Raw genomic sequence first — 27,146 nt, forward strand, 5'->3', positions numbered from 1 at the left:
GACACCTCGCTTTAGCTGTTTTAGCAGGTATTGCTAGCGCTCCTGTGAAACCCCCCTCGCTGCCGGTGCAGACGGACATCACCAAACGTCCCATGCACGCGCACAGGCAAGAAGTCGTATGAATTCTGATCTTCTGATTCTCATGTGAGTCACATGACCATGTATTGGATATGTATCTGATCTAGGACCATAAATGAAATGAAATCAGATTTGTGTGTTCAGACAGCCGTAAAAAGTCAGATCTGTGCCACATTAGGGGGGAAAAAATCAGGATTGAGTCATCGCAGCATGATAATAAGAATGTAGCCTTGGACAAATTGTGTTAGTGGAAAATAAAGCTGCACTGATAAATACTGCACTTTTCCCTTTCGGAATAAAAATGTGCATTTCTACCAGGGTTGCCAGAACTCAGAATAAAGTGATTTACCTTTTTATTATTTTATTCTAGAAAAAAAATGTTCTAAAATTTGAAACTAAATCCAGTTTGTCCTGAGTGTCACATGGTTTGTAGTAAAACTTTGAAACTGGAAAGATACCTGGACTAGAATCAGACAAACCCAATCTGGCAACCATGATCACTACAGTATGGAACCTCCTACTGCGTGTAGGTGATGCTGTACGTTCCACCAGCACTAACCTCATTTGTTTGACATGAAGACAACTAGAATTGGCAATGATATATCACAATGATTGAAAGTAATCCAAAAAAATGTAAAGTGGAAGAAGAGAGAGAGACGGGACCTTTTTTTTTTTTTTTTTCACGGAAAATCTTACCGCTCACATTCCATCGCAGATCAAGTCCAGCTGTTGGAAGAATCTGATCCCTCCTCATTTCCTACTGCACTTTCTGCCTTTTTCTCCAGTTTCTACTGTATTTTCCAACTTTTGAAACACACAGGTCAACAGCATTATGCTTTAAGGTTCTGCAGGGGATTATAGAAATAATCAGAGCTTTGATAGCATTTGCCCTGATAGATCTACTGGATTTATAGCTTTAGGAGATGATTCAATTTTTGCCCTTTGGTATTTTACATTATTTATGAGAGCAGAATATAATACTGCACACACCTTTATTACTGTGATGAATATTCCAGCCGTTTGAGGAATACAGTACATCATTGTAATTTATTTTTGCAAATTTCACTTTCATACCGCAACATCATCTCTTATCGACCAGCACATGAATTCTGACTTTATTATAATGGACATCTGCATTTTTCCGGATTATTATGATTGTTTATCTTAGAACGAGGTAAACATTGTCTAATGTAATTGAACTGATGAAATAAAGCAGCTGTTGCCAGGGAGGCTTATAGATCCATATAGCCAAAGTGCAATAATAATGAATTATACCGGTGTTAGCTGAGCACGGATTCATACATTTGAAAGCAGGCTGATGCTACAGACTGTACCACTACTAGGGTTGCAAAATTCCCGGAATTTTCAAAGATGGAAACTTTCCATGGGAATTAATGGGAATAAACGGGAATTAACAGGAATTTATGGGAATAAACTGGGAATTTTCAAAATTGAAGGTTGGCTCTTCTTAGGGAACTTAAATATAGTTGAGCAAAGTATATTTTAGCATAATATTGACAAAAACAAACAAATGCAATTCAAATACACTTAAAGGTGCCATAGAATGTAAAACCGAGCGCAACTGGTCACTGTTTGGGAACACCCACACAAAGGTTCGCAACAGGCTCACAAATGTGAGAGTGGAAAAGCTGGTCGGCATTCGGGCAAACCTACGGCTCTTTGAGCCTGACACAGAGCCATCCTCAACAAGGCTGGAAAGTGACACTGAAGAGGAAGACTCAGAGTTGGATGCTGAGGAAGTGGACATGTTGTTGGATAATGATGAGGTCCAGGAAGAGTCTATTGACTGAGCAAAAATGAGAAAAGAGGATTGCTTGAAGGAAGATTTGCATGTTTAATGGGACGTTTTGGAGGATAAGTGGCATTTTTCATTTAACCTTTTGAATGGGACTTTGTGGAGATTTTTGGACAGGGGGCATTTTTGAATGAGCGGGGTTAGGGGATGGTAATATTGAACTCAACATTTCTGTTTTTATTTATCCATGAAACAAGTTATTGAAACGTGTTCTATTCTACTGTACTTACAAATAAATCCGTTGAAATATCTGTTGAAAACATTTTGCATGGAGGTTTTCTTATGATTTCTGTTTATATTTATGCTTGAAAATAGTATATTCCCAGTTAGTTCTCCTAAATTCCCATTAATTTCCATAATTCCAATTATTTCCATGGAAAGTTTCCAATATGGAATATTTCCAAAATTCCCAAGCTTAACTTACCATGGAAATTTACCGGAAACTTTCCGGAAATTTACCGCCCCTTTGCAACCCTAACCACTACGGACTGATACTATGTGCAATCTGGGAAAACCCTATCGTCCTGTCTTTCCTGCAGAAGTAAAGTCAAGCAAGTGGAAAAGGGAGAATATTAAATGTAAAGATTTCATTCTGACTGCGGCGCACAAGCTTGAAGACATCATGACAGCCAAATCTGATTCAAACTGAATTGATTAGGCTTATACACACTTCCTTATGACAGCGGTTCTCAACTCCAGTCCTGGAGGACCACCTGTCCTGCACATTTTAGTGTTTTCTCAGCTCCCACCACACCTGATTTAAATAATCAGCAAAGCAACATCCTTTACTCGAACGAAGTGGGTGTGATAGAGCAGGGCACGGAGTCCTCCAGGAGCTGAGAACCACTGATCTATGTCCGGAAATAATCCAACATTTTGATTAAGGCGTATTGTTTGTTCAGCTGGCGAGATATCAGAGATTTTTCGTCAGACTGATTGTTTCTACAGTTTGATATTTATTAAACTGGATAATGAACCAACGTTAGATCTGGAGGTAGAAAACCGAATCAAAGTTGCATAAATGAAAATCAAACAAACAAACAAACATCCACATTATTTTTTCTAAAATATAATTCAGGACCCAAAACTACAAGCTGCAAAAATACTCACTCATCTATACCACTTAATCCTGTATTCAGGGTTACAGGGGGTCTGAAGCCTATCCCAGGAGACTTAGGGCACGAGGCGGGAAACACCCCGAACGGGTGCTGATCTATCGCATGGTTCACACACATACACTCACACACACATTCGGGCAATTAGGGAACGCCAGTTAACGTAACCTGCATGTTTTGGGACTTTTGGAGGAAACCAGAGCACGCGGAGGAAACCCACCAAGCACAGGGAGAACATGCACACTCCATGCACACTCCATGCACACAGACCCCGTGGCGAGACCCTGGAGGTGCAAGACGACAGCACTAAACAAACATGCATCAGCCCTGCAAAAATACTCCAGCTATTCATTTTGCAAAGAACAAACTCGCTTCCAAGTGCAACATAAAAAGCAAACACTGGTTAAACAAGAAAAAAAAAAAAAAAACTTATACATGACTCAGTAATGAAGTTGTTTCCAGGAAACAAGGAAGGAAATTTGTCCTAAATAGACCGTAACAATGGCTGAATGAATTTGCTTAGCGGGACAGCCGACGCTTCATTTGAGCCTCAGATGAACTTGCACGGTGCACAGAACGAGGTATTTCTCGTATTTTTCATCAATGTCATCGGGACTATCACTTCAGCCGTAGAAAACGGGTATATGTATAAGTACTGTATATTTCTCAAATTAATTATTAGTAGATGCTAATAAGGAGTGATTTCTTATATCTCAAAATAAACATTTCAATATTTATAGCACTGTTGCAATAGAGGTGGCACGGTGGCTTAGTGGTTAGCACTGTCGCCTTGCACCACTAGGGTTCGGATCGGTTCCCACCTCGGGTAGTTAGCATGTTCTTCCCGTGCTTGGTGGGTTTCCTCCCACAGTCCAAAGACATGCAGATTAGACTAACTGGGTTCCCAAATTGCCCGTAGTGTGTGAATGAGTGTGGGGTGTGTGTGCAATGGGTTGGCACCCGGTCCAGGGTGGACGTTACTTATCTATTAGCAGAAATCCTGCAGCCATAATAATGTTGTATATTTAAAAGAGAAAAAAAAAATGCAAGTCTGCAATGTGCCCTGTGCCGACACCAGAACCTCAGTGATGAGGGAGAAGTGAATCACGCCTTTACCTCAACTCATTATGGCGTCTCACAGGAATCAATCATAATTCAATTAGAAGAGGCAGGGGGCGAGCATCCTGGCATAAACATCTCACACACACACACACACACACGCATACATGCTTATGATCACAACAAATAACCTGCTAACTGCTTAGACAGCACACGCCCGAGGCAGAAAAGCAGCTCGACTGATAAGGAGACAGGATCAGTGCGTGGGCTCTTTTCAGCTATAGAGAAATTAATTTTCATTTTGATACTCCGTCCTTACGGACTGAAGCAGCTCAGCAGTTAACAGGTTTGAAAAGCACAGAGGGACTTTTGAGGGACTTGTAGGACGTGTGCTTGTGCTGCATCGCGCCTCAATTCACAAGAAACAGTTGTGACTTTTCTAAGCTCATGATCATTTAAGAAAATCGATATGAAAGGCAGAACGAAGAGGTGAGAACATTGATGTTATCATTATTATTAAAGGAGCAGTAGTAATATTTATATCACATAGGAACCGTTTAGGGGCAACAATACAGGTCATACCAACGGAGGGATTATCGTGCAAAAATTCTCCTCCAAAACACTCGCTATCACTTTTCTAAGCAATCGGACCGGCGACTTCCTCAAAATTATCGTTTGTCCCCGAGTTATAATAGTCTGCCTTATTTGCTTTGCACCCAAGAAACAAAAAAAAACTTACATCAAATGTCTAGCCTGGGTTCCTGAGCACTTTGGACACAATATTATTACATATTTAAAAACACACCTTTTTTAAAGTATTACAAAACAGGTTGGGAGATGATTCAAACCCCTAGATTGCTAGACATTTCACATCAAACAGATCGAACATCTCTAAGACTCTGTCGAATCAATAATAATTAACCCACGAACTGCCGTCTAGAGTGAAGACTCTGAAGAAATCCCTGATTCTTGCTCAATTTTGCACACACCTCCACAAAACTTCACAATCTTACATATCACAACCTTCAGCCGGGTCTCCGGAGAAGATTAGTCAACCTGTTTGGCGGTTATGAAGGTTTGTTGGCAAAGAAGAAGAAGATAAGAGAGCTGTTGCTAAGACAACCAGGCTGAACCACACACACACTCAGGGTGTTTTCACATTAGGACCCCGGGATCATTTCCGAATACACTGGACCCTGGATCATTCGATCAGTGAGAACACAATCGCTCCACGCCCATTATTTAACCTCATGTGAAAACGCCCTCAGACACCCAGGTTGGGTGAATGGTGATATCTCAGGAACCCTATGGACAGTTCTACTGTTTTGCCCCACGAAAAAGCGATGAATCATGGACAACATGGATCAAAAAGTCAAGTCTCTACAGTATAATCGGTAAAAATGGTTAGGAGGCAGTAATCAGCTCCATATGTCAAAACCAAGAGCGAAATGCTTCAACCCATGAAACCGTGCACAGCAATACATCTAACAAGTAAGTGAAAACAGAAGACAGCAAGCAATCCTGGGATTCGGCAGATTCAACACCACGGGAGGCATGGCCGAACGCTCTGGAAGAAAATTAGCCGCTCAGTCGCCAACCACAAAGAGGTGTGTGACTGATGGGAAAAGACTCGCAGTAGGAGGGAGAAATGGAGCACTGCTGAGACTCCTGCAGGGGTTATATTGTGGAGGAACAATAGAGCTGAGCTACGACACCTCAGGTTCACGTGAATAGCAAACTGATCTGCGCTGCAGCATATAAGCTAGCTAATTTGTATTGTTTTCCTTGGGATGACCGGATTATTCAAGAATTAAATAGGTTTTCATATCTGTATTTAATATGTGGGAGTTTCATTTAGAAGCTCACTCGATGAGAATGTAAATGCCATAATTCGTTCTCTCAACCCAACTGAACACTTATGGGAGATTTCAAAAGACATAAATCAGACATAACATTATGACAACCCTCCTAATAAAGAGGATATCACCCTTCTGCTGCCAGAACAGCCTAGAGTTGTTGAGACTTGGATTCCACAAGGCCTCTGAAGGTGCGCTGTGGTATCTGGCACCAAGGAATCAGTAGCAGATCCTTCAAGTTAAAGCGAGGTGGGGCCTCCATGGATCGGTCTTGTTTCTCCGGCACGTCCAGAGATGCTCGATTAGATTGAAATTTGGTGAATTGGAAGGCCAAGTCAACATCGCGAATATATTAGTGTCTGGCCAGGCATGTGATCCTGGTTGCCCATTTTTTCTGCTTCCAACTTATCGAATTCTGGGACAAAATGTTCACTTGCTGTCTAATATATTCTGTGTCTGATCTTAATTTAAGGATACGGTTCATTGCTGCAGCATCCCAGAAATTTGTAAAATTGGTGCCAAGATGAACCAAAGTTGTTTGGTAGCTTTAGGTGGATATTTTATGTTTGTTTCACCTTTAATTTGTCAGCAATTTGTACATGATGTACAACCTCATTTCCCTCTTAGAAATGTTTCTTTATAAATATGACTCAACTCATCTTTATTTGTATAGCACTTTAACAACATAAATGCCCCAAAGTGCTTCATATAAATAATAAAATAACATTGTAATCTAATAAAATAATGAATAATAATAATAATAAAATGAATAAAAATAAAATAAAATAAAACAAAAATTAGAAGATTTATTATGACTGGCGGATTGTAAGATTGTCCTAATGTTATTATAAATTAGGATCTTTAAAAACCACAACCATAATATCACATCTGCTGCACATCTAACACTAACTCAGCTTGTATGGCCTTGTTACACCACTTTGATCTGCAATAAATAAAATGTCTTACACAAGGCACAGCCTGGCTCAAAAGGTTAGCGCTCTGGGTTACTGATTGGCAGTGTTGGGGGACGTTGCTTTTTAAAGTAACTAATTACATTACAAAATTACTACCATTAAAAAATTCCATTGGAGAGATTGAAAACTCCTTTGTGATTCATGTTGTTTTAGTTAAGACCTTTATATTTGTTCTATCATCATCACTCAGTGAAGTCTGGCCCATAAACTGTAGACTACTAATACCCCTATACCCCTAATACTAACACCCCTATCTCACCTACGTGGTTTTGGTACAGCTGAGAAATAATTAAAACTTTCGCTCCCTACAGTATGTTATTGGATTGATGACTAATTAAAGCCAGCATTCAGCATTATATAGACTAGGATGGACGAATCTGAGTGGAATAGTGAACATACTATAATATTGACAACTGCTTGAGTGAAAAGTGGAATCGTTTAAGTATTTAGATAAATGTCAGAGTTTTTCAGCATGTGGTGGTCTCCGTTTTTTTTTTTTTCTTTATTGACAGTGTGGACTCAAGCTGACATACTCCACAAGTTTGTCCAAAGCCTTACGAGCCACTTTAGCTCAAATCAATTGGCGTGTCATTTAATCACTCGATTCAACAAGAAATGATTAGGCATGAGGAAAACCACCTGACCTTTAGTACAAAGCAATTAATATGATTATTATCACGAGGGGCTGGCATTCAGTTAGAAACCTGGAAATAGTGCAGAATCCTACATTTTACGTATTCATAACTATTGAACATTTAATACCAATAATATTTAGTTTTAAATACTTATGACATATACAGTAAACCCTTACACTATATATATTTTTTTAGATTTAAATACCACCTAAAACTATCAAAAGCAAATAAAAAACCCCGTCTTTACAGTCAGTCTTTGTAAAATGAATGCTTTCCCACATGGAAAATTCTTTAGGACGAAGTGGTTTTCGGATTCCTGATAAAATAAAATTGTTATTTTGGAGAGACAGAAAAAAAGTGAAGGTTGTTTAAAGGAACGACATGTTTATAGCTGATACAACATAAGTGATAAGAGAAACTAAATCATTTCAAGGGCGATTCACAACATTACCGGTAACTACGAGCAGATAAGAAAAAATGACGTCTAATGCTTTACTAAAAAAAAAAATATGGTTAGTGTTGGTAACTTGCCGTAAGATAAGGTAAATAAAACACTTTCAGAATGTGAAGTTTCAGAAAGATAAGTTTTTGGGTTTGTAATAGTAACATTACACCTTAGAGCACATGCTATAAGACCTTGAAAATAACCGACTGTCCATATCTTGAAAAAGGCCATGCGGAAATAAATCCTACTCAAAGCAAAAAAAAAAAAAAAAAAAGAAAAAAAACAGACACTGGAAGTCTTACCGGCGCTGGAGTACTGAAATCCTTGTAAATCCTCAGATGTTTTCTCACTCATGTAATGCCGTCTTTATCAGCGTAAAGAAGCAAAGAATTTCCTACAGAGGCCAAAATGGAAATATTCATGTAAACATCGTAAATAAAATCAATATTCCACATAAAAAAAATGCAGCATGACAACGATTTAACGAGAGACACTTAGCACAGTTTAATGATCTCTACTAGACTTGAATCATTATAAGCGACAAAATGCGAGCATCATAATAGAAAAACTATTTATAGGAAATTAGATATAAAGTGCCTATCCATAGTTCAGTTAAGATCGCTCATAAAACAAATAACACTGAACCCAACCTGACATAGCAATTACAGATAAAAGGGAGAAGGGCAGTAGTGATCGATGGGAACATCAGTTGAAGGGACTGCTAAAAACCCGATACAACTTCCTGGAAGAACTTGCAGGCCTTGTTCGGATTTGTCTGACAAATCTGATCTTTAGGACTGATTTTTTTCCACACTGATATTTGAAAGTTATCGGATCGGATTTGGCTCTGTTCAGCCCGAGTCCCGCACATTATCGACCTATCTTCCTTGGTTGCCGTGGTAATGATGCCAAAGGCTTGCATGCGGTTGGTTATTTCCTCATAAATCACCCTTTTTCTGTACATCTCCTCTAGATTGGTCTGTACCGATACATCCTTCCAAAGTGCTATCAGACATTTCAATTTGTCCTGGGATAACTGTTCCCTATTTCCATACTGCGGTTAACCCAGCCGCTCTTCCTGAGTTTTGTCCTCACCACCATCGCCGGTGCCAAACCGATCCATACTGTACTTTCCTGACATGTTTAAAGTTATTTCCATCCTTTTTAAAAAATCTTTAAAGCATCTTTGCGACAACGACCGTTGTTTAAAGCGCTATACCAATAAAAAAAAATCGAATTGAATTGCTACATACTGCTGTTTCAGTTGTTATCCTTCTGATATCAAATGGAATTATTAAAAAAGAAAACTATTTAAGAATCTCACATGAGCAAGCCAGCCAATTCTAGTGCATGAAAAGTAAATGAAAAATGTCGTGCATTCACTCAGCTTGAGTAGCTCTTTTATAATGGTCAGAGTTACCTGGAAGTTCTAAAACGAAAAAAGGAGAAACGTATGCATAAGGTCAAAATAGGTACCTACGTAATACTATACTAAGAACTTAGTATTAAAAAAAATATATACATATACATATATATACTCATAATGACATACTGTACAGCCTACATTATATTGTAGCACCTCCATATGAGGGTATAATATTAAAACCATGTAAAGTTTCATTGTAATTTTGTTATTAAATAAGAAATCGTAGTCCACAAAGTAATAACCTGCTCAGTGTTAACAATAAAAATACTGTATTTCGTTTTTAAGATTTAAACATTCAACAAACCACTAATTGTAATTGACTTGAAGTTTCAACTTGCAGGTTTTTCAATTCAAATTCTCGGTTGTAACTGTGAATCTCTAGAAGCACACTGAAAACAAGGACTGAAAGTTAGCAGGTCTGAAAGGCGAAGGATTTGTTTTTCCCCCAAGGACATCGCTAATGGTGGCCAGTGGATTCAAGACTTTGTCTCAGGCTGACAGCTTTTAAATATGATGAAGGACATGGAGCTGAGGGCAGCACGACTCGAGCCACTGACTTTTTCTGCATCAGAACCAACACATGTCCCACAGGCTTTCTACAGTCTTTTTTGTTTTCACTACACAGAATTTATCTAAACTACTTTTTGACTTGTATACTAGAGGCCTATCACACTTCATCTGAAACCCTTTTATAATCCGTATAAAACTGGCACGTGTTTCACAAAAACAACAGTGGGGCAGCATGGACTTTGAGGAACGTCATCTGGGTTTAAATTAATCTGCAGTCTCTTTTGGTTTTTATTCATCACCACCACAAAGTCCAAACAGTTACTGATTCAGTAATAATGCAGTCGCTGAAATGTAAAGAAAAGGCGCCTAAAGGAACTTGACTGATTACAAGACTGATATTAAAGATAACGTGCAAGACAAAAAGCAATGCAAATATACCCATAAATCCAACTTATTCCAAAACAGTGCAACACTACATCCTTAAATATAGTCTAAAAACAGTGGAGTGGAGAGGCACTGATAGATTTATTTATTATAACCTTCCTCCCAAAGCCACTGAGATCTGCCAGACTGCAAAGTACTAAAAAAAATGACCAGGCTATTGCTGATGAGCCTGGCGAAACCAAGTAAAAGACTTAAGAAATGCCAAGACGTGCCAAGAAAAATAATCCTACGCATGCTTCCTTTCAAACAGTTTTCAGTATTACATATTTATCAGTTTTTACTCATCGATATTAATAGACATTATTTACATTTAGGCATTTGGCAGACGCTCTTATCCAGAGCGACTTACATTTTTTATTTGTTTTTATCTCATTATACATCTGAGCAGTTAAGGGCCTTGCTCAAGGGCCCAACAGTGGCAACTTGGTGGTTGTGGGGTTTGAACCTGGGATCTTCCGAACCGTAGTCCAATGCCTTAACCACTGAGCTACCCCTGGCCCGAATTTATTTACAATTATCTATGTATAAATTCCTTGGTTTTCCCTCTTAACCAATGATTAACTTAATTGAATAATTTTTTTATCTGTTATTATTTTATTACATACAGTGAGATCTGTATGTATTTAGACAATGAGGCATTTTTTGTATTTTTGCCTTTGTACACCACCACAGTGGATCTGAAATAAAGCAATCAAGATGTAATTTTAGTATAGACCTCCAGCTTATGTTCAATAGGTTTAACGAAAATATTGCATGAACCACTTGGGTACTGCAGCCATTATTACAAAATCCCAAAATTTTCACATGCTCAAAAGTAATCCGGAAGATATGCACTGGATATGCACATGTCCACCGGCTGCAGCATGGAACCTGCTTTGTGTACCTAGCCAGGGGAGAGGAGAGCGCTGATGGTGGTGCAGAATTAAGTCTAGTCAGCTAACTACCCTTATTATAAATAACCTGGGTTTCAGCATGCCAATAGAGAAGGCAGCTTCACCCAGAATCAGAAAGAGGACGACGACTTCACACATTGCTGGGGTAATGGACATGCAACTTCCTTGTTGTGCCATGTCCACATTCCTACCCCATTGAAAAACACCTTGGGGCATTGAATACCACCCAAAATGTCTCGTACCGTTTCCCCTTTTCAGGCTTGGATGCCAGAGTCAGCACTGTCAAAAGTACCTTCTCAAGGATGGCCTTACCAACCCCACTGATATCACTATCCATCTTCAGCATCCATTATGAACACATTGGGATGGATAGGTTCTGCCCTCTATTAAGTCAACTCACGTCCACATATATTATCATGGTGGTTGTGGATTCTGCTACTCGCTACCCAGAAGCTGTCCCATTGTGAAAAGCCGCAGCATTGCAAAAGAAGTGATCCTGCTCTTAAGCCAGGCTGATATACACGAAGATCCCCTCACAGACCGAGGGTCCCCTTTCATCTCTAAGCTGACTGATCCCTGCCAATTGCTGAAAGTGAAGCAGAAACGGATGTCAGTCTACCATTCCAACAGATGTCCTCATCAAACATTTCAACCAGACTCTTAAATGAATGCTGTGCATGGCAGTCCATGTGGAGGGCTAAAATCAGAAGCTTCTTCCTCTTTCTGTCATCTGAGTAACAAGTCCGGCATCTACCGTCTTCACCCCATTTGACCTGCTTTTTGGGGCAACAGGCCTGGGACGAGGAACCATGTGTGGTTTCTTAAAACTATGGTTTTTAGGTTTTTTGGTTTCTACCGTAGGAACCATGCACTGGTCTCTTAGAGAATACAAATCTCCTCTGTTTTTTTGTACAGAAAAAAACAGAGGAGAAACTCTGCCTGGGAATTTTTAACCAGAACCCTGGGCTGGGCCCAGGAAACTTACTTTTTACTTTCAAAAATCCTTTGCAGTCTGGTCATTGTTAGTAGTCGATAAATGCTTGAAGTCTGGACAAAAAATGCTGAGTTTCCTCTCTTGGACTGTTTTGCCAGGCCTTTATCGCAGCCAGGTTCAGTTGCTGCTTGTTTGTAAATCTTTCTGCAATCAGTTTCTTTTTCAGGTAAATGAAATGCATGCTTAGTTGGGTTGAGATCAGACTCCGCCAGCATTTGAGTAAATCTGAAGAAAAAGTATAGTCCCATACACTTTAGAATTTCTGCTACTTCTGTCCGTAGTCACTGTTGCTCAGTTTGTCAGTGCATCCTTTCTTTTCAAAAATGTGTCAACTTGCTGATTGGGCTGCTGCTAAAGTTTATGATATCTTGCTGATTGGGTCTGTCAAGGGTTTGGAACCTAATTATTGCCTCCTTTAATTGTATCGGACCATGTATTAAGAGCTCCCATAACCATCTACAAAATGCAAATTCAACACTTGGAATCAACGCTTTGAATCTTGTTAACTGGACAGTTCAGGTTTTTATCAGGTCATGTCAGCTAAAAATGATGTGCATATAAGTACATTACATTTGGGCATTTGGCAGACGCTTTTATCCAGAGCGACTTTCATTTTTATCTCATTATACAGTGGTGTGAAAAACTATTTGCCCCCTTCCTGATTTCTTATTCTTTTGCATGTTTGTCACACAAAATGTTTCTGATCATCAAACACATTTAACTATTAGTCAAAGATAACACAAGTAAACACAAAATGCAGTTTTTAAATGATGGTTTTTATTATTTAGGGAGAAAAAAAATCCAAACCTACATGGCCCTGTGTAAAAAAGTAATTGCCCCCTGAACCTAATAACTGGTTGGGCCACCCTTAGCAGCAATAACTGCAATCAAGCGTTTGCGATAACTTGCAACGAGTCTTTTACAGCGCTCTGGAGGAATTTTGGCCCACTCATCTTTGCAGAATTGTTGTAATTCAGCTTTATTTGAGGGTTTTCTAGCATGAACCACCTTTTTAAGGTCATGCCACAACATCTCAATAGGATTCAGGTCAGGACTTTAACTAGGCCACTCCAAAGTCTTCATTTTGTTTTTCTTCAGCCATTCAGAGGTGGATTTGCTGGTGTGTTTTGGGTCATTGTCCTGCTGCAGCACCCAAGATCGCTTCAGCTTGAGTTGACGAACAGATGGCTGGACATTCTCCTTCAGGATTTTTTGGTAGACAGTAGAATTCATGGTTCCATCTATCACAGCAAGCCTTCCAGGTCCTGAAGCAGCAAAACAACCCCAGACCATCACACTACCACCACCATATTTTACTGTTGGTATGGTGTTCTTTTTCTGAAATGCTGTGTTACTTTTACGCCAGATGTAACGGGACACACACCTTCCAAAAAGTTCAACTTTTGTCTCGTCGGTCCACAAGGTATTTTCCCAAAAGTCTTGGCAATCATTGAGATGTTTTTTAGCAAAATTGAGACGAGCCTAATGTTCTTTTTGCTTAAAAGTGGTTTGCGCCTTGGAAATCTGCCATGCAGGCCGTTTTTGCCCAGTCTCTTTCTTTTGGTAGAGTCGTGAACACTGACCTTAATTGAGGCAAGTGAGGCCTGCAGTTCTTTAGATGTTGTCCTGGGGTCTTTTGTGGCCACTCGGATGAGTTGTCTCTGCGCTCTTGGGGTAATTTTGGTCGGCCGGCCACTCCTGGGAAGGTTCACCACTGTTCCATGTTTTTGCCATTTGTGGATAATGGCTCTCACTGTGGTTCGCTGGAGTCCCAAAGCTTTAGAAATGGCTTTATAACCTTTACCAGACTGATAGATCTCAATCATTTTGTTCTCATTTGTTCCTGAATTTCTTTGGATCTTGGCATGATGTCTAGCTTTTGAGGTGCTTTTGGTCTACTTCTCTGTGTCAGGTAGCTCCTATTTAAGTGATTTCTTAATTGAAACAGGTGTGGCAGTAATCAGGCCTGAGGGTGACTACAGAAATTGAACTCAGGTGTGATAAACCACAGTTAAGTTATTTTTTAACAAGGGGGGCAATCACTTTTTCACACAGGGCCATGTAGGTTTGGAGTTTTTTTTCTCCCTTAATAACGTAAATCTTTATTTAAAAAATGCATTTTGTGTTCAATTATGTTATCTTTGACTAATAGTTAACGGTTTTTGATAAGCAGAAACCTTTAAGTGTGACAAACATGTAAAAGAATAAGAAATCAGGAAGGGGGCAAATAGTTTTTTACACCACTGTACATCTGAGCAGTTGAGGGTTAAGGGCCTTACTCAAGGGCCCAACAGTGGCAACTTGGTGGTCGTTGGGTTTGAACCTGGAATCTTCCGAACCGTAGTCAGCTCAAGTCAGACACAATTTCAGTATCTGCTATTGTTTTTTATTCTTTAAAACCATTAAAGAATAAAAAATTATTCTAACTGGCATGATGCATATCATAAATGCCCCTCATCCTAAAGCACATGGCCCCGTGATGTACAGAAGGAGTACAACAGGTAAAAACACAGCAGAAGAGAATACACCAAGAGAGACGTGCAATCTGAGAGAAGTAACACTTCACACGTTCACACATTCATTGTATCCAGTGTGAAAAGCTTTGATGACTGTTTCTCTGCTTCCTGACGTACGCAGTCCCAGTGCACAGGGTTGTGAGAAAAGCCCTCCAGCCTCTCTCAACTTCCAACCGGCTGTCAGCGTCTCAGTGCCAGAGCGCTGCTGTGGGCAGATAAGAGCTTCAGCATCACACACACACACATACAATCTTTAAGGAGACCCTGGGGCTGAGCCACCTAAAGCATATGCAGTCATTTCTCATCCATTAAACTTATCTCACAAGCAAAAAGCTTATTAGGCTCGGACCAAACATAGGAAACATTTTCACACTGAAGCAACAACTCCCACCTTTAGTTTACACATTAAACCCGAACAAAAACCATGGCTTAGCAGGGTCTATATAGTGCCAAGAAGTAATAGAGGTAAAGTATGCAAAATAGCTGCTGTGTGTATCCTGCATTCATACTAACAAAATAACGCAACATGTGCATGAGGTGCAATACTCATGCTTGCTGCCAGATTGTGTGATAAAAGAGTATCAGCGAGAATGAAAGGAAAGGCGTACAAGGTTAGGAAGTGGCGAGACAAGCGATGCTCTACAGCTTAGAGACAGTGAAGTGGCACTGAAGAAAAGACAGAAGACAGAGTTGGAGAAAACATAGGTGAAGAAGTTAAGGTTCTCTTTGGGAGTTACAAGGATGAACAGAATGAAGAATGAGTCCATCAGAGGGACAACCCATGTTAGATGTTTGGACATGTTCAGAGGAGAGATTGTAAATATATCAGTAGAAAGATACTGAGGTTGGACCTGCCAGACAGGAGATCCAGAGAAAGACTAAAGATGTAGTGAGAGAGGACATAAAGTTAGTTCGTGAGAGAAAAAAGGATGCAGAGAAAAGGGTTAGATGGAGGCAGATGATTCGTTGTGGCGACCCCTGAAAGGGAACAGCCAGAAGACAAAGAAGAAGATGCTATGTTCTCCATTTACATCATGTGATTTCACTAATTATTTTGAGCCTATCTGGCTAACGAGTTGTGTCAATTAACTGAAAAACTAGTGAAAAACTGCCTGTTTGACAATAGTGTTCTGCTTCTGGAGCCATCTCCAGACTTAAAGCCAAGAGCAAACTGTTGGATGGTGGTGAAAAAGGCGGTAGCAGTTAATAAACCGTCTTCTGTACATGATGTTCAGGAAGCAATCATGGACTGGCATGGATTGACCGAGTGACATCGGAGTACTGAAGACGTCTTTTCGACTCTATGCCCATTGTTCTAAAGAACAAAGAAGTTAATGTTAAATATTGATTGTTGTACAACAGTTTACAGTAATTACCTAAAATGTAATGAGTGGTGGCTCAGGAGGTTAAGACTCTTGGTTGTTTGGTTTGGGATCTGAGGATCTGGGTTTGAGCCCTGCCATTGTTGGGTTATGTCAGCCCATTCTACCCAAACCTGGGTAGAAAAATGGGAGGGTTGTATCAGTAAGGGCAATCGATCGGATGGTCTGCTGTGTCGACCAAGTTTGACTTCATTAATAATAATGAATTTTCGCATTTAGTAGTAGCAGCCTATTGATTATCATTATTTTAAAAATTCACAATCCGCCATTATTAAAGTACGATATTTTGATAATTTGCCTGCTTGACTAGTCACTTCATACCAAAACATGTAGGCCATTAAATTCCAACTAACGTTCTTAGAAAGTTCAGGAATAGAAAGCTTTACTTTCCATTAAACAGACATCGCATATCGTACTTTACACATTTAAAATTTTCTAAATATTTTGCTGTTGGAAATTTATGAAATGTTGATTTTGGGGAATTACAATCTCCTTGATGAATCACATGCTCCAGTATATTTTATGTTTAGCAATCTATTAAACTGCCAGACTACAGCCAAACCACTGAAGATTATAGTCCAAATGAACTAAAGTGGACAGAGATGGATTAAAGGTGAAAGTTCACCAAACAAATCAGTCTAGCACACCTTGAAACATACAGGCATGCTTTTACCTTAAGGACCAATTCCATTAACCCCCCGTTCCTCTCGAGTTAAGGAATTGGAGAGCTTCCTTCACTCCTTTACGCGGTGTGCACTGAAAAGCAAGGATGGATACAGAGCTGGAGGCTCCATTAGTGCTCACTCCGATTAGCCAAAAATTTATTTCAGGTGTCACAGGCGCCAAGTTCGGTTACACACTAACTCCTGGCAGGGATTCATAAGGCTAGGGTCACCACAACAGCCCAAGAGTAGAGTAGAATAAAAATGATGCAGTCACATGCGTTTTATTGGTTAAAAAAAGGAACATAATCAGACATTTAGACTGAAAAGTGTCCCTTTTCAGCGCTATATGTAGAATACATTATAAATTCCATATGATTTGTGGCGTTACTGGACATGTACAATTAATATTTATAAAAACAATTATGTAAATGATCCCAAAACTGTCTCATATTACATGCCGAAAGACAAAAACTACATATTCTACAGTTTAAGTAATAACTACTTACCTAATTAGAACTAATGCGCTTTACACAGTACAATAGTTCACAATATTATCTATATCAGCTGTCTAAAGGCAGCGCTGCGCTAATGTTAACAGGCTAGCTCAGCTAACGATCGCCTCAAGCACTACATTAAACATTTAATATTACAATTTTTTATTCATGTCCTGTGTGATATTTGTATCTTGAATTAAATCTTGAAATGCTGAACAACATGTCTAGCATCGTAAAGAGCGCGCTGACGGATACACCTGCTACGCTGAGAGTGCTGGATACTCGGAGTCTGTGCGAATGCAAGAGGGCGTGAAGGACCTTCTCGTGTTCCTGAGAAATGCACCGGCTAATCAAGTGTGAAGAACTTTAAGAAGAATCAGTGCTTCTTCTTTATGGTTGGTGACACTTTTTTTTTGTGTGTGTGTGTGGCACTGGCCTGCAGTGGGTATTAATGGTGATTAATAATTGGTCGTTTGGAACAGTTGTGGTTGGTATCATCTCAAGGAGTATTTCCTTACCATCGTCACCCACGCTTTGCTCATCAGAGATCAACTGGCCGTTATACTGTAAGTTATACTTTTTTGCTATACACTTTTCAAATGTTCTATTTCTGTAACTCCTATGTCTGTATAGTTCTTTTAACCCACACTGCTTGGTGGGTTTCCTCTGGGTACTCCGGTTTCCTCCCAAAGACCAAAAGACAAGCAGATTAGGCTAACTGGCATTCCCCAAATACCGATAATGTGTAAAAAAAAAAAAAAACGTGTGTGTGTGTATGTGTGTGTGCCCTGCAATGGATTGGCACCCTATTCATGTCTTATGGCCTAAATCTCTTGGGATAGGCTTTAGAAAAAAATGGTTTGGATCCACACATGCTGCTCCTGAGCTCCCAGTAATCCAGACCCTCTGTCTTCTGCAACTACTGACTCATCACTGTGCTGAACTGGACCCCATGTTAACTCAGACACCTTTTATATTTAACTTCCAGTAGCCTAACGCACATGATGTTGTTATATAATTCCTGTTATCCGTTATCACCCAGATGAGGATGGGTTCCCTGTTGAGTCTGGTTCCTCTCAAGGTTTCTTCCTATTGCCATCTCAGGGAGTTTTTCCTCGCCAATGTCTCCGACACCCTTGGCTTGCTCATCAGGGACAATCTCATTTTTATCTAAACACATTTTTTCTCACTCATACACATTTTCATAAATTTTATTTTTATTTTATGAAGCCGCTTTAACACAATTACCATTGTTATTAGTGCAAAAAAAAAAAAAAAAAATATATATATATATATATATATATATATATATATATATGACTATATATATCTAAGAGATTTGAGCAGGACATGTAAAATCTGGAGTGTTTTACAATTTGCCTTATTTTTGATGAGAGTAAAAGTAGTTAAAAGTAACTGTTCTTTACATTCTCTGGGCACACTTAATTTTTTTTAATGAAACTGCCAAGTCAGTTTATTATTCATGAAAGGAAATTATGGTGCTCAAAACAAGGCACCTGCGATGTTAATGCAGAGATAAACTAGCACCACCTGTCTGGGATAATAAATATTTTAAAGCCGAAATGAAGTTTAACTCATCCTCTAGGAAATATTTGTTGATTTATGAGAATCTGAAAAGTGCAGACCTGACAAAAGTGATTTGCGCCATCATACATTACAGTTTATCCATATTATGCATTATGTATATAAATACTACAGGGCCTGATTGTTTATGAATAACCCACATGCCTAACAGGTCAAAATCTGTCTAGGAAAAATGCTGGTAATTTGCCTGGTTGACTGGTCAGTTCGCATCAAAACACTGTAAAACAGTAAATTGTGACCAAGGACTAAAGTGCAGAAATAGAAAGCTTTATTTTGTTGTTAGAAAGTTGTGAAATGTTGCTTGTGGAAAATTAAAATCCTCTTGATTAACCCCATCCTCCAGTATGTTTTATGAAGCTGTCCTTTCTTTCTTTTGTTATCTGTCATTATCTTTCAGAATCGATGCCGAGTTCAAGTCCAGTATTAACCTAACGGTAAAGCAGACGCACAATCCAGATGGTAATCACCAAAAAATAATCCTAATTAGGACCCACATATGGTCCTCTTGAAGCATCGGCTGACAGTTCTAGCTCTTAAGGAGGCTTTAATTAGTCGAGGAGACTCATGAGATACGTAGTTTTACCCCAGGGTGCCTTGTAAAGAGTAGCTGTAGTTTAAAAAAGTCGGTAAGGACTGGTATGAGCTAAAAGTAAAATAAATGATCCAGGAACATGTAATACACTTGATCACATCTGGAGTCTTTCCATGCAAGCAGCTTTCCGTCACTGTGATAGCTCCACCCATCTCTCTGGTATCATTCATTAGAGAGCCAAATGAATTATAATAGACCTCTGATTCGTGACATTATGACATTAATGATACTATAGAGACACGGTATTTCCAGCCAAAATTTCATCATCTGCTCTAGTATTTCTATTAAATCCCGAAGGCGACACAAATCCCAGCAATAGTTGTGACACAAAGCCGGGGTGGAATGAACAGGACAGGGGATGAACTTATAAGTTCACATCAATACATCCACAATTTTGCCAGAAATCACTGCAGGAAGCACCTCGATTTTAAAGCACTACAAAAAAACAAGGTCAAAAACCGACACTACTCCTACAGATACAGATTACGTTTCAGGGTTATTTGGGCCGGCTGTGATAGTACAAATCCAATTATAATCAAGAACTGTATGCAATAAATCACTGTGGATTAAAGTAAAAGGCTCACTGACTCATGTGTTTAAGAGGCACATCTACTCTTGTGTTGTGCTCTCAGTATACCGCATGCTGAAGAAAGTGGATGGTGAGTGTATATGGAGGTCCACTAGTCCACTGGGAGTGTGAAGAGGTAGAATCGGAATGAAGGTAATTTTTTCATACTTGCCAGTACTTTGTAGCCAAAAGGTAAGAAACATTAATTATGGAGGTGATGGACTGTCCTGAGAAACTTACAAGATTTACTTTAGATTTCCACTGATTCCACTTCAGAATATCAGCTAATTTCCCGGGTTTGGGGGTTGAAATCTAGTACCTATGTAGGGTGCACACTCACTTGTTCCACACACCAAGAAGTGCCTTTGATCTATGTTGGCCTTGAACAAAACAACACAGATGGCAATTCGGAACGACATAAAAGCAATTACTAAGGAGAAAGTGGTGCTGTTTAAGATGACTTAACTTTATCAGATGTGTTTTTTTGCTGAAATGTTTCTGTGACTGGTTTTGAATGTGGGTTTTTTAGCAGGCAGTTGCTCTCTCCTCAGTACTGCGGACCATACATACTAGTACTGCGCGGGTCGTCTGGTAACCTGCGGGCTCCGTGGGTAACCCGCGGGTCGGGTTGGGGCGGTTAAAGAATTTGTCACTTTATTAGCGGGGCGGGTTGGGGCGGATCATTAAAAACAAAATTAAATAAAAAATCCATGTATGTTGCGTGCAATTCCCTATAGCCTATATTAAATATTTGGGAGTATCTATTTTCATATTTTATAAAGTTCTTTGATAAGGTTACGTCACGTGACAAGTCACAAACGCGCCAAGCAGCTACCGCTGCCAGTCACAAGAAAAACAAAGAAATAAAAGTGAAGATGGAAGACGAGGTGTGGAAAAAATTGAGGTGGGGAATTTACATCATTAAAAAAAAAAAAAAAGGTCAGGCTGATAAATCTAATGTTTTAGCATTCTTTTTTTGCACAGCGAACGTAAAAACGCTAAATAAACATTTCCGTGTGATAAATGAAAAAAAATGTCAGTGGTTATTTAGCGGAGGCTGTAAACTGTAGGCCTGCGCTATACAAATCTAAAATAAAAAAAATTGTTTAGTCTAGATTACAAACGCTGCTTTGTAAATGTTTAAAATGTTTATCATTATCTTGTTACTAATATGACCTGATTTATCGTTCATATTCATAATCATATGTTGTTGCCGGTTTACAGAGCGATGTTTCCGTGCACTTTCAGGCTGAAATAAAGGCTGTTTTCATTCGCATTACAATGCCTAGTATGTCTATTTAATGGTCGTGGGTGCGGGGCGGGTTGTAAAAACAGATACAGTGGGCTGGGCAGGCTAGGGCGGGCCAAATAATTTTATAATAGCGGGACCCACGGGTTAGAAAAATACCCGACCCGCGCATCACTAATAGATACCTATTTTCACCCAGGCTGCGACCGACAGTTAATGTAATTAACTATTGTTAGTACACCTGGGATGTGGAGCGATACAAATAGTACCCCTGTACTGTTATGCTCTACATCACCACTCATGGAATGTCTCTCGTCCAATCAGATTACTCAGTTGTACCTAACTAAATAACTAACTAACTTAATCTTCATTCTTAAAACGCAAAAACCTATCAAGTCGATGCTGTTACTCTTGTCTCTTAAAGTGAATGAAAAATCATGCTTTTTTTAAAAATAAATGTTATAAATTTTACAGCATTATTAGTCCCTCTTTACTAAGTTATTTAAAGATGTGCATTGGGGGCCCTGACAAAGTCTTTAAGTTAGGTCAGTAACAAAAAGGGACCAAGAAGACCATCACATTAAACCACTAAAGAAAGTATACTGTGTTATTATGCTGTATTTTGTGCAGTAATGATGGACAGTGGGTGTCCAGAGACACATTCTCCGTGTCAGATGGATAGCATTATACTCTCTTCTGTCAGTCAGAGGTATTACCAGCCAATCACAGGAGACTGTGGGCTTCTGCAGATGGAAGAATGGACTGAACTGACCCGTGACCTGGCTTTTGTATCTGTAATTTGGAAATGGAAAACACATTAGCCTTAAGCATTTTGGGTCGGTAGTTAGAGAGGTCGTTTCTTATGGAAGGAAATTAGAAATTCCTAAATCTATTGTAATAAACTGGATTGAAAGTTGAGGGAAATGCATTATACAGCTAGTGCCGCCCCTTAAAAACTTCTTCTGAGACTGATCCAATACTCCAGGCATGTAGACTTTACCATAAGTAGACCTTTTTGTGGTTTTTATGTTCTTCCTTGTTCCTGGCATGTAGCTCAACCTTAGAAATGTTCTCATTTTGTTCACTGTAGATTATGTTTCCTTCAAGCGTGAGAAACGTTTACGCTGGTAAACTTCTATTATCAGCAGAGGAAAGTTTGTGTATAGTCTACCTGGAGACTGACACACTTGTGGCAAGATGTAACAATGTTTGATTTGTGGTTTTCAGGTTGTCATGGTTTCATGGTTAGTCACAGCATATGATCAGATTCATACATCACTTTATACCATACAGAATAAAATGTCTGAGTTTTAACATGCACCCATCAATTATAAAAAACAATCATGATCTTTACCACTAGTGGTTTTATCAGCTTCGGTTCTGGATGCAATCAATCAATCAATCACAACCTCCTGCATCTGGAATCAGGGGTATGATTAAAATCCCTAAAATCTTTTTAGCCGTGTAATCTGCTACTGCTGCAAACATACACTGGCTGACCAACAAAAAGGTCAATATTTCAGCCAAACTATTGGGTTGTATCATGGAAAAAACAACTAAAATTACTAAAACTGGGTTAAGAACCCTTCAACATATTATCAAAATCAGGAAGGTTAGTGCTGAAGCAACAACTTTGTGAATAAAAATGTGGTTGGAAAAAAAAAATCATTTAAATGCTTGGTGGAGTTAAAAAACATAGCTACATTTATAATGGTAAAAGTAAGAGCATTTCCATACACACAATGTGATGAAAGCTCACAGGATGGGAACTAAACAGCTGTGTGTCCATAAGAAAACTAATTAGTGAGACACATAAGACAAAAAGTGTTAAATTTCCTAGATTGGTGTAAAGATTGGACTTTGGAGCACTGCAAGAAGGTCAAGTGTCCCGATTTAGTCCAGACTGATCCTATTCCAGAGCGACGTGTGTGTCAGTGATCATGCATAATGGCCACTGTACAAGCTTCTGGGGGGCGTGCTACAGTATGGTCTGGGGTTGCCTCAGTTGCTCAGGTGTAAATCCCATAAAAAAAGTGTATCCTGTTCTTATGTAAATTTACACAAAAGAAGAAGATTAAGTGATTTAAGCGCTTCCATATCATATGATGTGCCTAAATTATTGGATTTTAAAGAACACTGTCCCAACGGTGGACATCATTGCAACATTTTTACAATTATATTACAACAGACTTACATTTACATTTAGGCATTTGGGAGACGCTCTTATCCAGAGCGACTTACATTTTTATCTCATTACACATCTGAGGGTTAAGGGCCTTGCTCAAAGGCCCAACAGTGGAAACCTGGTGGTTGTGGGGTTTGAACTTGGGATCTTCCGAACCGTAGTCCAATGCCTTAACCACTGAGCTACCCTTGGCCCTGGATTTGGCATAGTGGTGGCACTGTGGTCTCACAAGGGTTAGTTTTCCTACCCCTGGTCTGTGTGCATGGAGTTTGTACTCCACTGCTTGGTTTGGGTTTCCTCCGGTTTTCTCCCACCGTCCAACGACATGCAGATTAGGCTAATTGGTTTTTCCACTTTCCCCATTGTGTACGGGTGAGTGAGTGTGTTTGTGTGGCCTGTGATGGACTGGCATCCCATTCAGGATGTACCACACTTTGTGCCCTGCATCCACGTACAGGATAAGCGGTATAGAGAATGAGTGTCGGAGAGTGAGTAATGTTACATATTAAGCAAATTTTTTGTTTGTTTGTTTTATATAATAAAAAATAATAAATGCTGATTTTATTATTTTTTTAAATAATACAAAAACAAATTTTTGGAGTTCTGGTGTTTTATTAGCCTTTACTCTGATCAGTCATTATAAAATACAATACATTTTTGATTGTTTTTCTTTATTCATTTACATTTTTTTCTCCAAGCTTTACCCTTGTTTACCATTTTTACAGCCGTCTGTGCACTTCACCTTTTTTGTTCCAAAGCTTTCATCACCATTTGTCCCTTTTGATTTTCTACTACATGCTTGTCTGCTCAATTATCAGTACAAAAAGAAAAAAAAAAACTGCACTGATTATGTTTAAATATCTAGTGGCAGTAAGGTGAATGGACTGGTCACGGTAAATGGAACTGAAATCCTACAAACTCTGCAAGCTGATGAAATGATTTTAAGGTTTTAAATAAGTACCGTCATCTTGAGTAGACATTTCGAAATAACCTGGATGATGAAAAAACTGCCGATGTCACATTAGGGTTTAATATTGCCATTACTGGTAAGATTATTGTGGAAATCTGGTGCAAATGCCAAACCGCACTGTCTGTCTCACTCAACCATGATAAAGTTCAATAAACCGGTCAGATGAACACTGAGCATGAATAAGAAACTAAATGGCTTTGGCTTCATGTCCCTGCGGCCAGAGTGATCAGCATCAATCATACGCTTTTCTCCCTGGTGCCGGGAGAGCCGTGACAGATGAAAAGCCTGATAATGGCAAAGCACAAAACTCTGGCACCAAGAGAGAGCAGGAAGAGATGACCCTCAAAGCCTGTCAGGAACAAAAAAAATTAGGTCCGGAGGCACACAGAGTATCATGCACCTGCTTCAGCTCCTAACAAGAGAAGGTCAAAACTTGGACTCCTGACGCGCCGTTTAAGCATGTTTAATGGAAACCCTCCTGATGGATGATGGAGAAGATCTTAAAATTTTTCAAAGACTTATAGCACTGCAGGATTAATGCGCAATATGATATGTTATTAGTGGAAAAGACAAAATGCTCCCCTAGTAACAGGTATCAGGAAGCCAAACATCAACACTGATTGTCTCCGGCTATTATATCATCCTCTTAATGACGACAGTCAGAAGTTTCACAATAGCTTTCTTACTTAAATCATCAAAAAACTATTTATTTAGCTTATCTACAGAACCAATCAGGACTATTTCATTAGTAAAAAAAAAAAAGTAAGAAAAATAATAATACTAGCCAGACTTTTTTTTTTCTTGAAATGTAAGAATATGCCATATCGCAAACAAAACTCTGTCCATTGTCTTGCTAACATTCGTCCAGGGTCCTTAGGAAACTAAGAGCTAAGGTGACAAAGTCTTTCACTCTCTCTGGGAATTCAGACACAATGGACAATGAAACTGAAACGCCTGGTTTTAGACCACAATAATTCATTAGTATGGTGTAGGGCCTCCTTTTGCGGCCAATACAACATCACTTCGCCCTGTAAATGACGGATACAAGTCCTGCACGGTGGCCAGAGGGATTTTGAGCCGTTCTTCTTGCAGAATATTGTCCAGGTCACTATGTGATGCTGGTGGAGGAAAACGTTTCCTGACTCGCTCCTCCAAAACACCCCAAAGTGGCTCAATAATATTTAGATCTGGTGAGTGTGAAGGCCGTGGGAGATGTTCAACTTCACTTTCATGTTCATCAAACCACTCTGTCACCAGTCTTGCTGTGTGTATTGGTCCATTATCATCCTGATACACTGCACCGGCTTTAGGATACAATGTTTGAACCACTGGGTGCACATTGGTTCGGTAGGGTCCAGAATGGTTCGATAGTCCATAGCCCATCTAGCACAAGTATTGGGCCAACGTGAATTCCATGATATTGCAGCCCAGACCATCACTGATCCACCCCCATGCTTCACTCTGGGCATGCAACAGTCTGGGTGGTTCGCTTCTTCTCACCGTAACTCTCCCGGATGTGGGAAAGCCGGTGAAGGTGGACTCATCGGAAAACAATGCATGTTTCACATTGTACACAGCCCTAGATTTTTTCTCCAAGCTTCAACTTTTCTGGAGTTTCGTAGGTTTTACTACATGCAAATCAAGGCTGATCATTAACGGGTGACTGACATAATTTCTCGAATTGGTGGAAACGTCTGGATTGCGCAAATCTATTACAAACAACTTTTTCTAAAAGCTTGAAATGAGGACTAAATGTAAGAAATATTCTTTTATAAAATCAGTCTAAAAAATATCCTCAAACAACTTATGAAATTGGTTTCTCTTTACCTTTAAGATTTTTGCTGCTGGCACCATTGAAACCGATTGGCATTGGCACGAGTGACCAAAGGTTTGGCTATAGCAGCCCAGCCATGTACATTGACCCTGTGGATACATCACAAAGACTTGCTGTTTTGGTCAGACAGCAAGATGCGCACCACTAATGTGTCCTCTTTGGAACTCTGATACGTCACCCATAATGTTGTGTGCATTGCAATTTTTTCATCAAAAGCGTGTTATTACTCTGCTAAATGAAACCTTCACACTCTGCTCTTACTGGTGGAATGTGCAATCAATGACAATTTTAGCCATAAAACCCTTAACACTTAATTGGCCAGTGTTTCAGTTTCATTGTCCAACCCCTGTATGTATTTCCCTTGTTTATTTAACTTGGTCTGTAGAAATCCCTTTTACCAAGTTGCTACGTTTTATACTCTGCCAAAACATAAAGAGAGAGAAAGAGAGATAGATTGTGCTATTCTGGCTTATGAAAAGATTTTTCTCTTTTTCTCTTCATGCACAGATGATTTCTTTTCTTCTTATCCCAATATTGTTACATGCACTGCAGTGAGAGAGTGTCACAACCCTAACTTAACTAGACAGACAGTGTAGATATTTATTCTTTTTATAACCGAAGCTTTTCTTGACAACTGGGCGCGTGTGTCATCCAGCTTTGCGTGCGCTGCTTAATTAGTCCCCCTCCCCTCCCTCAGACACTGAATGCAAGTAAAGTTCCTATCTGTACTGTAGCTATCAAGCTATCTTTGCATGATGCTTTGCTATGAAACAGCACCACCTCAATGTGAAACTTTTTGGGCCAATCTTGAAGTATTCAGTGCTAAAGCCCCGAATGATTG

General features: G+C 39.4%; 1 protein-coding gene across 3 annotated transcripts in view; it reads right to left on the bottom strand.

Moving 5' to 3' along the window:
• gulp1a (GULP PTB domain containing engulfment adaptor 1a) overlaps window positions 1-27,146 on the bottom strand; it is a 153,204-nt gene that overhangs the window by 71,756 nt on the left and 54,302 nt on the right. For 2 of the 3 annotated variants that reach the window (XM_053496822.1, XM_053496816.1), the window contains exon 2: window positions 8,281-8,372. The exons of the other annotated variant lie outside the window; for it this stretch is intronic. The gene's annotated coding sequence lies outside the window, so the exon portion shown is untranslated. The remainder of the gene's footprint in view (window positions 1-8,280; window positions 8,373-27,146) is intronic. 3 annotated transcript variants of the gene reach the window in all.

Source organism: Clarias gariepinus, chromosome 5, assembly GCF_024256425.1.
Source record: "Clarias gariepinus isolate MV-2021 ecotype Netherlands chromosome 5, CGAR_prim_01v2, whole genome shotgun sequence".
NCBI classification, from domain to species: Eukaryota; Metazoa; Chordata; class Actinopteri; order Siluriformes; family Clariidae; genus Clarias; species Clarias gariepinus.